Here is a 12110-nt window from a genome sequence, read left to right as displayed (position 1 = left end):
CCCTTAGTCATTTGTTTCAGTGGCACCAGCTGAGCAATTCTCAGCCCTTTGTTAATTTGGAGTGGTGGGAAAGAAGTATGCACCATAACATATAGTCCACACCAATGACACCAAGCAAAACAAATAATCCCAAAAAATGCAGATGATCTTCCGAATAACAAAGCAGAGCACCCAGCTTTACTCTGTAACACTAGGTCCATGAATCCCTGTCGGAATTTTCAGTGGGTGTGGGGTTATCAGCATATCTCCTTACGGCGGCTGGTTCCAAGCCAAAGCTCCCTGTGGTGTCGGGTTGGAGACAGGAGAGGGTGCTGATGCTGCAGCGACGACTTCTGTTGGTACATGGTCACTGCGGTTCTGGCACCCACTAGGCGTCGGAGGCAGTGCTGCTGATGTTTGAAGAGATGCAAGAGCAGCTAACACCTGATTCTGAGAGGTCTTTGCCTGTTCTTGTAAGCCTAGCCCTAACTGTTTGATTGCATCTACTACAAAGGCTTGCGGTCCTGTTGGCATCAAGCCATTCTCTCTAATGCCTCCTCTATAGTCCAATTGGCACCCAGAGTATTAAGCACGCTTCTAGTAGTGGAATTACAATTTTGAAGAGTGCACTCCTTGAGTAATGCTCCCCTAAGATATTCTGGTACTCCAGCCCTTTCGATTGCGGCAGCAGCTTTATCAATAAATGACCCGAATGACTCTTCTGGCCCTTGCTTAATTCCCATATACATGGGTATCCCTCCTGGCTCTTTTACCCTCTCTATAGCAAGCCTGACCAACCTCATAGCCTCCCTGCACTTCTCCTGGCCCAATAAAGCTTGTGCTTCAGTATGAAGAAAAGGTCCCAGGCCCATAAGCTCGTTCACAGTTATACCATGGAGAGGGTCTCCGGGCTGCCTCTGCACCGCCACACACTCGTTCACAAGCCCCTGCCAATGAGCATTAAATAACAACTGCTGATGTTGAGTAAAAATCAATTTAGCTATATCACGACAATCATTCACCAAAAGAAGACTGGTATCAAAAATATAGTCTAACATCTGTTTAGCTGGCTCACTTTTCGCTCCAAATTGACTAACAGTAGACCTCAGCTGAGACAGCAATTTTCAATCAAGGGCTGTAATGGTAGCCTGCATGACCCCTCCCTGCTGCGGATTGAATACAACAGGACAAGCCAGCTCGGTAGCAGCGCTGATAACTTCCTCATCCCCCTTTTCCATAGCTTCTCTGGCAAGCGCAGCCCAGGCCAACCTCCGCTCCCTTGCAATAGCCCCCGCTAGGTCGTTTTTCACCCCAGGGATCGGCTCATTGATTTTCTGGAGATTATCGGGTGGTCTTGGCCACGGCTCCTGTTGTTCAGGGGGTGTGGAATCCTCAGAAGCGCTCTGTGTAGCCTGGCTTGAAGCAGGAGATGGCGGCGAAGCGGGTAATAAGACCGTCCTCATTGCAGGAGCTAATGGTGTATCTCTCTCCTGATCCTAATCTTTATTACGCCCATGAGCAGCTGTTGCCTGCTCGGCAGCTTTTTTCTCGGCCTGATGTTGTAAGAGCTCATTGTGAACCACCTTCCATAGTTTACCTAACTTCTTGTCAGTTTTATCATCCTCTAAAGTAGCCTCCCACAATAAATCACCGAATTTACGCCACTCCGTTAACTCGTGAACCGTATGGGGGTTAATAAAAACTCCCCTATCGTTGCCATAAGTCAAAAGCCCTGGTAAATCCTTTTGCAAATCTATCCCCTTAACCTGCCGTTTTTGTAAAAAGGCAGTAAATAAATCATATGCTGCTTGCCTTTCCATACCTAAATCGTCAGCACTGTTGCAGCTCTTCAAGGTCGCGGCAGCAGTATCAGCCGGGCTCGTCTATATGACACCCGAGGCACGGTGCCTCTCAGCTTCTTTTTTTTCTTCTCCTTTTTTCTCCGGGCTTTTCTGCCATCCCGGCTGCTTCTCAGGACCCGACCCGTGTCTTCACTCCTCCGTGGTGCGTTGCCGGATCATGATCGGGTGTCACCATTTGAGGAAGTGAAGGGAGACGAGCACACATCCGATTGATGAGCATCGAACTCCGATTTATTGATCCAGCTTACACACTTTTATAGTAGTGTTAATTAAGCTCATACATATTGCAAAAACCGAGCTCATCATTGGTTACAGATAAAACACCAACCCCTCCTTTGTTGTCAATACATGTGGTTCCTTGTTGAGGCTAATACTTGTTTATCTCATCCTGCTGTTGACTTGTTATTGAACATTCTCAAGTCCTCCATATTTTCCACCATGTTTTTCTCATCCCTTCACTCAAGGACATGGTGCTTATTGTTTAAGGAAAAAGCCTGAGAACTTGCTGCTTACAGCTGCCTTTTACTTTTTAACCAGCTGTATGTGCTCATGGCCTTTCTATAAGCCATGTCTGAACAAAATTCTCCAACACAAGGTCTCCTCAGCTGGTCTGGAAAAGCACACCATGGTGTGCGCTCTGCGCAGTCCAGACCCACTGCCCAGCATTGCTGCATCACAGGGAGCTCTGGAACTTGATTGCACTGCTGGGCTTTAAACTGCTTTTTATGAGAAAATAATCTAATTACCCCTGAGTAATGAAATGCGAGACTTGAGGAGACTGAAACCACTCACATGTGCTTGCTCTGTCTCTGTTTGCTGGACTGGCAATGCATCCACTCGAGCTTTGTGCAGGATCTGTAAGCAGAGATTATGAGAATTCACTGGATAAATTGGCCCTGCCGCCCTCATGAGTGTGATGACTCTTTGACACTGGCTTTGGAGATCTATTAACTCACTAAGTTAGAACACTCCAGGGTTGTCCCTCTGTTCCTTCTTGTATTTTGCTGAGTTTTTCTTTCTGTTACTCTTCTTTTTATTTGGAAGGGGAAGTATCATGTTGGTGTTTAAAAAAAAACCAAACTCCACTTCCAAACCAGTTCCTTAATAAACACAACAGTTACCAGCTGTATTTCAGAATGTTTCTGTAGTTTATGCACTTTTGAGTGATGAGTTAATAATGGGGAAGGCTTGATTTTGGCTATGGTGGTGCATGCTCTTGGGGTGACACTTATGTCTCTGATGGAAACATCCACAGTAATCTAACCAGCTGAGTATTGTGGACAGAAATCTTTGAAGACACAAAATTCAAAGAGCAAAAGACCAAATTGAAGCCACTTTTGCTACTCATTGCACAGGAACCTTCTTCATTTAAATATTTTGACACATAGGGAAGCTTCCTAACACAAAAGCAAGTCCTGTGGTGTGTCCAAGTACTGCCCAATGTGTCTGTTAGACTCTTCACTTTGATTTAGATTCAAATGGTTAGTGAAGAAAAATTTCCTTAGGAATTAGCCTGGCAGACTTGGGCAGGTGTTGACAAATCCTCCACAGCTGTAACTGCCAAGAGATGTGTAATGCCTCAGTGTCAGCAATGGGACTTTAACTTTGAAACTTAATAATGACTTTACATCTTCTGTTAACCACTGTGGTAGAAGTATCCAGTTTGTCCTGAAGTTGCAGCCTGAATTTCTTTTCCACGTCAGAAGGTTTTGCTTCTTTGCTTCCTTTTTCCTTACCAGCTGCGATATTTCATTGATTTTTTTTCTAGGGCTTTCTGCCTTTTCAGTGGAAGGTTATGCAGCAGAATGAAGGTAAAGCTCCAAGGTAATGTACCTTTGCATTTATTACCAGGTTATTTAATATAAAGTACTGATTGTGCTGTTTGTTTCCATATTTCATAGAATTAAAAAGGGACGTTTGCAGCTCAGCACCTCCCACCTGTGCAGCAGCTGAGCAGGTGTCACATAGTGGGTCCTGTTGTGTTTGATGTCAGGTTCTTGGCTCAGCTCAAGATCTACCACTGTTCACAGCAAAACTTTAGCTTGATTATACATGGGAGACTAATTGGTGTCACTAATAGATAGTTTTCACTTCATTCCTCAAAGAAATCTTCAGATAAAGGAACCCATGTGCCTCCTGCCTCCAAGGGATGTGTTCTGTGATATGTGTGTGTTTGTAATTCTAGGATGGCTGGGCCCTGAGTGAGAATTCTCCAAACTCCCCTCTGCAGGAAGCTCCAGTTTGGTTTTAGGTTTGCAAAGGCCTTTGATGGGGCCCCTTAGCAACAGCTCAGCCTTATCTGAAGGCTGTGCAGCTTCTCAGAAAGGAAAGATCTTTGCATGAAAGGAATCCTGGCTGGCTGTGGGTGAGTGATCTGCAGAGGGAGGCCACCAGTGATGCTCTGTGGGGACCATGCTGTTCAGCACCATCTGAAGTGACCTGGAGAGAGGTCAGACAGCAAAGTGACAAAGCTGTTCCAGAGACTATCATGCATTAAGTTTCCACAATCATTTTCTAGTCCCCATTTTAAAGTTACCAGCTCCAGTCTCCCCTGTTCATCATCCTGCTTTTCCTGTGGGTATGGGGATGCTCCTGCTGTAGGGTGGTTTAATATCCATTTAAACTGCACCACTTATGCACATCTTTATGTTGTGTGACAGTTCTGCTTAGGCAGTTATGGTAATTGGGAACATCCAGTTATTCTGCTGTTTAGTGCTAGCAGTCAGTGGAATTTGTACCTCTGGCATAATGGTAGAAGTATTTTGAGCAGAGGTCTGTTATATGGGAAGAGTAAATGGTTGGTGAAATGAAAAGTACCAGCCTTAACTAAAAAGTTAATTAAAAGACACTTGCCTGGAAGGTTGACTTGCATATAAAGTGCTTGGATGTGTAAAAGGAGTAATTAAAATGCATGATGATTTCTGGGAAAAGTGTGTAGAACTTGCCTCAAAAAAACTTCCACAACTCCTGTGCAAGGTACAGGAAACCCCATGGAGCTTAATTTAACCCAGAGATCAGCACTTCTGCACTTCACATTATTCACATAAAGGTCTGGAAATCTCTCCCACGCCCTGACCCTCTCACAGTGTCAGTCAGAGTGGGTGATATCCTAAAACAGACACAGCCAGTCATGACGTGTAGCTGACATGGGGCAGATAGACCTGCTCTGCAGCATTAGGGAGGGTTTGAAGTGTCTGCTTTCAGCAGAAGTAATTTTTCTTTGGCCAGAGGGGTCAGAATATGTTAGCTCATTTGGATCTGTGGAGGCCATGGAAGACACAATTCCTTTGGCACTATGTTCACAGAGCACCATTGCCGGGGCTTTACAGGAAGCCCTTGGACACGAGCTGGAGGACACAGGGCTGGAGCCCTGAGCTAGGCAGAGGATCCTGATTTGATCACTGGATGGTATTTGTCAACAACGGAACATAGTAATACCCTTTGCTTTTTGTTGCTTTTCCTGTTGCTTCCCTGTATCACTTCTGCCGAACTCATTTCCATCACCGAAACAAGTTCTCAAAACTAAGGTAGAATAGATGCAGCCCTGAAGATTCCAGGCCCTCACTGACCTGGAATCACCAGACAATCCTTGGCAATTGGTACTGTTCTCTTACTTTGTTAACAAAGATGTTGATGGTAAATTTGTTAACCTTTGCTACCAAAGGTTTTGATGGTAAATATGTCTGTGGTTGAGAAGTGTGGATACAGCACTGTGGAGAAAGGAAAAGCTGCTGCTGTACAATCTGTGCCCCCCTGCACACCATCCTCCTCCTCTTCCACTGCTTGTCTTCTCTGAAACAGGAATCTCCCATGTAAACAGGGAGCACCAAGCAATCCATCATTTGTCAGTTAACCCCAGCAAAGGGCACTGCTATCTCTGGAGGAGGCAGCTTTTATTCCAAGTGAGGCTTCATCTGCCTCTGACCTTGTGGAGTTTCTGTTGGAACAAGTTGCTCCCACTGCACTTTTCCTCCTTCCAGACCGAAACTGAGCAGGGGCTGAGCTCTCACCAACAGAACAGCAAAGAGCTTTTTTTTTTTTTTTTTTTTTTTTTTTTTGCTAGGATAACCATCTGGAAGTAGAAAGGAGAATGATGTCCTTTTTTTGAATGATTTCAGCTGTCGGATGCTTTGAGCAGTAAAATTGCTGTGGGCCTGTGCAAGGTTAGAGCCATCTTCAAAGAGCAGGCCCTTTAACCAGCTAATACAGGTCTCTGCACCAGAGTGCAGCCCACTTGTAAATTCCTTGTAGGATGTGCTGCTGAACCGCCCCTGCTCTGTGGGAATGTTGTTTTCCAGAGTGTGCTCAATGTGCTACTGAAGTTCATGTAATGGCTTTCTTGTTTATCTGCTTGAAGAAATCATGAGAGCAATAAATTCCTTTTCTCATTAAGGGATCTATTTAAATTCTTGTTCCAGTGCTTTCCACCTGAGAGCAGGAGAAGTGATTTATTTTGTTTCTTTTCAAGCTTCCTGCACACATCCTGTTGGCTGCAAGGGATTCTTAGGGAATGGCTCAGTGACTTCCGTGGTTTCTGGTTTCCAGGGATGAGGCATCCTCTCTGGAGAACCTGTGCCAGCATTTCACCACCCTCAAAAAAAAAGAAAAAAAACCAACATTTTTTCCTTAGAGCTAGTATATGGGAAAAGCAGGGCACTGACACCACACTGCCTCAGCTACTGGCACCAGGTCCAGAAGACTGGGGTTGTTTTTCACCTGGTACAGTCTTTTAGACTGTACATGGCATTCATAACTAGATAAGAGAGTATTTATCTCTAATTTAGTCAATTGAGGTGTAATAGCAGCTCTAAAACAGCTACAGCACAGGGGAGTTCATGTAAACATAAATAATATTCCCAGGTTTACCTACATAATTTCCTTCTCTGTTTGCAGACAGTGACACAGCATCCAGCCTGTACTGATCACACAGTGATTACTGAAAGAGTGAAAAATACAGCTGGGTTCCCCCATCCTTGGCAGCTACAATACTGTAACAATAAAAGCACAATTATTAGAAGCACATTTCTATATTATCTGTCATAGATATATCCACATGCCTTCAATACACTGTGTGGCCAGATGATCAGAGACTGGGGCTTGGCTCTTCATCAGGTTTTGACCATGCGAAGGGCAGAATAAGAAATGCACAAGAAACATCTGAGCAATGTGGAATATCCTCCCAAAGTGCAGGGGGCAGTGCTGGCAGCAGAGCCCTTGTAAAGGTCTGAGCCACCAAAGCACAAGGGGAAAAAGCCCTTCCTCTGCTCTGTCCCCAAACTGGAATCAGGTGCTAGGAAAGACCTTTCAAGCCAATGTAATAAAACCAGAAAAGGAACCTCTGAGCACTTCATGGGAATCACTTGAGCAGGGAGGTCTTGCTGGCAAAATGTTGTTGGTCACCAAGTGAGGCTGGAAAAACCAGGTACCAAGCACTAAATCTCTCTCTCCAGGGGTTTGGAAAACATCTGGCTTCTGGCATTTGGGCATGCATCAATAACTAGAAACTAACTACATGAAAGAAAGGGGGTAAAAAAGCCAAAACTTCTTCTTGCCCTTTTATTCCTTGCAGCAGATAGGTGAAAAGAGTATTTTGCCAGCAGTAGCTCTGAATTATTTCACAACTGCACATCCCTCTTGTGCCTGCAAGTTAGAAATGACAGTTTAATTCTTTTTTAATTGCCTCATCTCTAAAGTACCTGAAAGAAGCCGTTTTTGCCAATTGTTCCTGGGCTCTGAAAGCAGATGATTGCTGGAAAAGCAGTCAGTGCTCCTCTGCTTTGGAAAGGGGCTCTGCAGAGAGGAGAGTGAGGGGAGCAAATATTTTTGAAATGACCCCGTAGTTCCCTCATCCAGTGTGCTCTGTGTTTGTGTGGGCTGTGTGTTTTGCAGTGCTCATCTGGCTGGTGGAACGGGAGGCTTTGGGATTTTGTTTGTATGCAATTGAGGCTCTTTAGGCTTCCCAGGCTCCTCACCTGCAAGAGGGCAGAGGCTCCCAAGAGGATCTGATCCCCAGCTCTGCCCCTGGTGGACAGAGCTGTGCATATCCTCCTCCTCTGAGTCGCCCTGGGAGAGACGACGGACGCTGCAGACCCGTCGAGCCTCCCAATCCTGAGCTCCCAGGGCCATTCCTGCAGGGACCTGGATTTTTGAGCAGCAGGGGATATCAGGTGTGAGGAGCACAGCAGCTGGCAACTGTTTCTGCATAGAGGTGTGTTTGTCCTTGCTCACATCAATTCATGCTTAGATCTGACCTCCTTTCTCCTTTTTCTCATAGCTAAAATGTTCATTTGAAAGCACAGATTTTTATTTTCTGCACTCTGTTATCGCTTCTCCTGCTCTTACAGAACAACCAGGAAACACAGTGCAGATGTTATGAATTACAGAGGTGCTGGGGCTGTGCCAGCTCTCAGATCTGTTTCTGCTGGTGGCTGAGGAGCTCCCATTTGCAAAGCCAGACAAGCACTCCTTCCCTCAGAGATCCTCCAGAATGATCTCTGCACCAAGGCAGCACACCAGGAGGAGAACTGGGGACAAAAGAATGGGGTCCTGCATCCAACAAATGCCTTCTGCTGCAAGGCACAAGGACTTGGTGTCCCCTCATCCCTCCCAGCCCAGGCAGCGCCTTTCTCCTCTGCCCACATCACACACACTGCACCATCCTGGGGATCAAAAGGCTTTGGGATCCAGGATTTCCCGCCAAAACAATGACTACCGGGCAAGGAAAATAAAAACCACTTCAGATTCATTCATTCTGTCCTTTTATTTAAACAAAAATCTATCAAAACAATTCTAACTTACCAAAAGCTACAATCCGACAGACTAAGGAACATATTCCAGACTAGTGTTGAATATTATCTGTCAAAATCAAAAAGGGCTTCCTAACAAATTTCATTAAAAGAGGTTACCTCTAGTTCAAGCCTTTAGGATTTTTAATGAAAATCCCTTGGCTTTTTAATATCACTTCCTATGTTGAAGCCCAATGTGTATTTCATTATTAAACAGGCATAGATGACATGAGATGGTCTCCATCCTGTTATCTTTATTTCTAGCAGGGAGAATTACTAAGTTCTAAAACTTAGAAATTAGAGTAGAATTTCTATAGAGTCTTCTGGCCATGCTGCAGACAGCACTGGGTACACTCCAGACAGTCCTGGGTCCCTTGGAGCCAGAGCCCTCCTCAGGCGTTGACAGTGACAGGCGTGGCTCAGCTTCTGTCCCTGAAGAGGCTTACCCTAACACTAACCCTAACAACTAAGCCTTACTCAAACATGAAAAAAACGATGATGCCTAAGGCTAAAACTAAGCCTAACGCTAATGCTAACCCTAAGCGTAAACCTAACCCTAAGCGTAACCGTAACCTTAGACTGCAGGCTTGGGGAGGGGCTGTGGGGGCAACGCTCTGGAACCAGGCCTGGAGTCGAGGCCTCTGCCCCGCTGTGAGGGGCTCTGCTGGGCAGGGCTGGACCTTGGCCTGTGGTGAGCCTGGGAGCTGCCAGGGCTCGAGATGTGCTGGGCAGGTCCCCACACGCCTCTTCTTCCCGCGGCGTGTCGGGCTGCCCCAGGAGCTGTGGGTAGTGGGGGTTCACCCAGATGGTGCGGATAGTGATGGCCCTGCTGCCCTGCTCGTCTAACAGCTCCTCGCTCGTCCCGGCATCCCCTTTGGCAGCTGCTTGATCTCTGGTTTGGGGAGTAAGCTCTAAGTGTCCTGTGCCTTTGCATGGCACCAGAGGTTCTGGTTCCTCCTCACAGGACACATAGGTGCTCTCCTCCCCACCGCTGCTGCTGCTGCCACCCTGGACATCCTCTGAGCTGTCCCCCTCCTCGCTGGGCAGCCCTGCCAGGAGGATCTTTGCTGCTGCCATTGCCCACTGCCTGCGAGCGTCCACCTGGCTTGGGGAGGGGCTGGGGGGCAAGAAACCCAGAATTGTTTCTCAACTGGAGTCCTCTGTCCAGCTGTGAGAGGCTCTGCTGGGCAGAGCTGAGGCTTGGCCTGAGGCTGTGCACGGGGGAACGTTGCTGCGCTCTACCCCGGCCTCGCCTGGCCTCACAGAGGGCCTCACTTCTCCACCTCTGCAGCTCTGGTCGGGGTCCTGTTCCCCCTGGGACAGCTCTTTGGGGCTGCTCGCTTCCCAGGCCTCCTCCTCACCATCTGGTGTTGTCAGAACAGCCCCCAGTGCTGCCCCTGCCCCCTGCCCACCCAGAGCTTCCAGCGAGGTGGGCGAGGCTGTGGTGGGGCAGCTGGGGCCGTGCGGGGAAGCCGCCCAGCTCTGTGCCCCTGCTGCAGGGGCTGTCGCTGCCGCCACTGCCTCCATGCCCTGATCCCCGTGCCGCTGTGTCCCTGGCTGGCGGCTGCATCGCCGGAGCACAGCCGCCACCCTGCCGAGGATGGCACGGGAGCCGCAGCGCAGCGAGCCCAGCAGAGCCCGGCCGTGGGCCCTGCGGCTGTGCGGGGCCGCTGCCTGGCTCTCTGCTGCCGCTGCCTGCGCACCAGGGCCAGCACAGGAATCACGCTGCTCCTCGGCCTCCAGAGGTGCTGCCTCATCCCTCATCCCCTGCCTCCGGCAAAACACCAGCCACTTCTGCTTGGGCTTCGCGTCGGTGCTTGTCCGTGGACATCTTGGAGATGCTCCGACACTGCCGTCCCCCAGGAAGATGCTGGCTCCTGATGGAGCCGCTCTCCTGGGAGTGGCACCCCCGGGCTCTTTACCCCTTTTTATACTGTCCTGGTCAGGGCGCAGCCCCAAACGTCACAATGGGCTCTGGGCACACGCAAGCCTCACGTCACAAAGGGGAACGGTCTGGGACGGGGGGGGTGGGAGTCCCAAGTGTCTCTAAGGGCTCTGGGCACAGACAAGGAGTACAAGGAGTCCATCTTTCTCACTTTATCACACAGAGTAATACAAGAGGGAACTCACAAGGTTCATGAGGCAAAGGAAAAGAATCTGCTCATGAGCTATTGGAACAGAATTTTGAAACAAAAGAGACCAAAGACGCATGATGGCCTGGACTGCTTCAGTGTCTCTTTGGCTTTAGTTGAATTCAAAAGATTTCCTTCCTAATGTGATTGGAAGTCCTACACTGCAAACCCTTTCAAGTCGGCCTTTGCCTTGTTGTATCTTTCTCTAAGAATACCACATTTGATTCATCTCATGAGAGGTACAATCTGCGCAAATGCTGCTCTGAATTGCTGTGACGTCTGGGCTGTAGCTGGGGTTAGATGTGATTCTGGTCAGGATCCCCTGAGGCTCAGTTTTGTCGTGATATGAACTGATGCAGTAAGCTTGACTTAAGAGTGGCACGGGCTAAAGGAGTCAGTCTTTGAATGCTTCTGAATATATGATCTCCCTGTCTGCTGCTTTTCTGGGTATAGCTGCAGTTGCAGGGCCTTGAGGCAAAGCCCAGTGTGCAAATTGATGCTGCCATTCTTGCCTTCCTGCAGGACACTGACAGAATGTGCTTTCTGTTACAAGCTGGTTTCTCCAGGCTGGACTCCCTGGGCTTGGGTTAGAAGGAAATATATGGATGATTGTAGCCCCTGGACATTAAGAAATAAAGACAAATGAAACCAAGCCCTGCTGCCCCCCACACTCTCCTCAGGCCCCTCCGTTCCTGCCTCCTGCCCTGAGGGCCTTGGGCGGGGGGGGGGGGGGGGGGGGGAATGGCGTCCTGAGGGCGGCGCCGGGATTGTTTGGTCAGAGCCTGGATCCTGTGGTCAGAGCCTGGATCCTGTGGGCAGCGCTGGGATCCTGACTGCATTGCCCGGATCAGGTGGGCCAAGTTTGGATCCTGCGGGCTGCTCCTGGGTGCTGTGGGAAGAGCCTGAGTCGTGTGGGCTGCACCTGGATCCCGTAGGTTTCACCAGAGTCCTGAGGGCAGTGCCCAGATCAACCAGGCAGCACCCAGATCCTGAGGGCAGCTTTTGGATCGTGTGGGCAGTGCCTGGAAACTGAGGGCAGCTCTTAGATCCTGAGGGTAGCGCTTGGATCCTGACGGCAGCACCCGGATCCTGTGGGCAGCTCCCGTTTCCCTCCCAAAACTAACCCTCTATCCACAGTTCTGGAACACAGTGACTTCTCCAATCTATAAAACTGATGAGAAACCACATAACGGCATGTGATTGTCTAAAGTTCAAATTCCTGCCAGAGCAGATGAATGGCAAAAACATCACCCACCTTCTCTCAGCCCAGGCCAGGGCCGGCATCCTGCGGTAGCCAGAGCAGATGAATGGCAAAAGCATCACCCACCTTCCCTCAGCCCAGGCCAGAGCCG

Source organism: Melospiza melodia, unplaced genomic scaffold, assembly GCF_035770615.1.
Source record: "Melospiza melodia melodia isolate bMelMel2 unplaced genomic scaffold, bMelMel2.pri scaffold_54, whole genome shotgun sequence".
Classification (NCBI taxonomy): Eukaryota; Metazoa; Chordata; class Aves; order Passeriformes; family Passerellidae; genus Melospiza; species Melospiza melodia.
Note: the sequence above shows the minus strand (reverse complement) of the source record.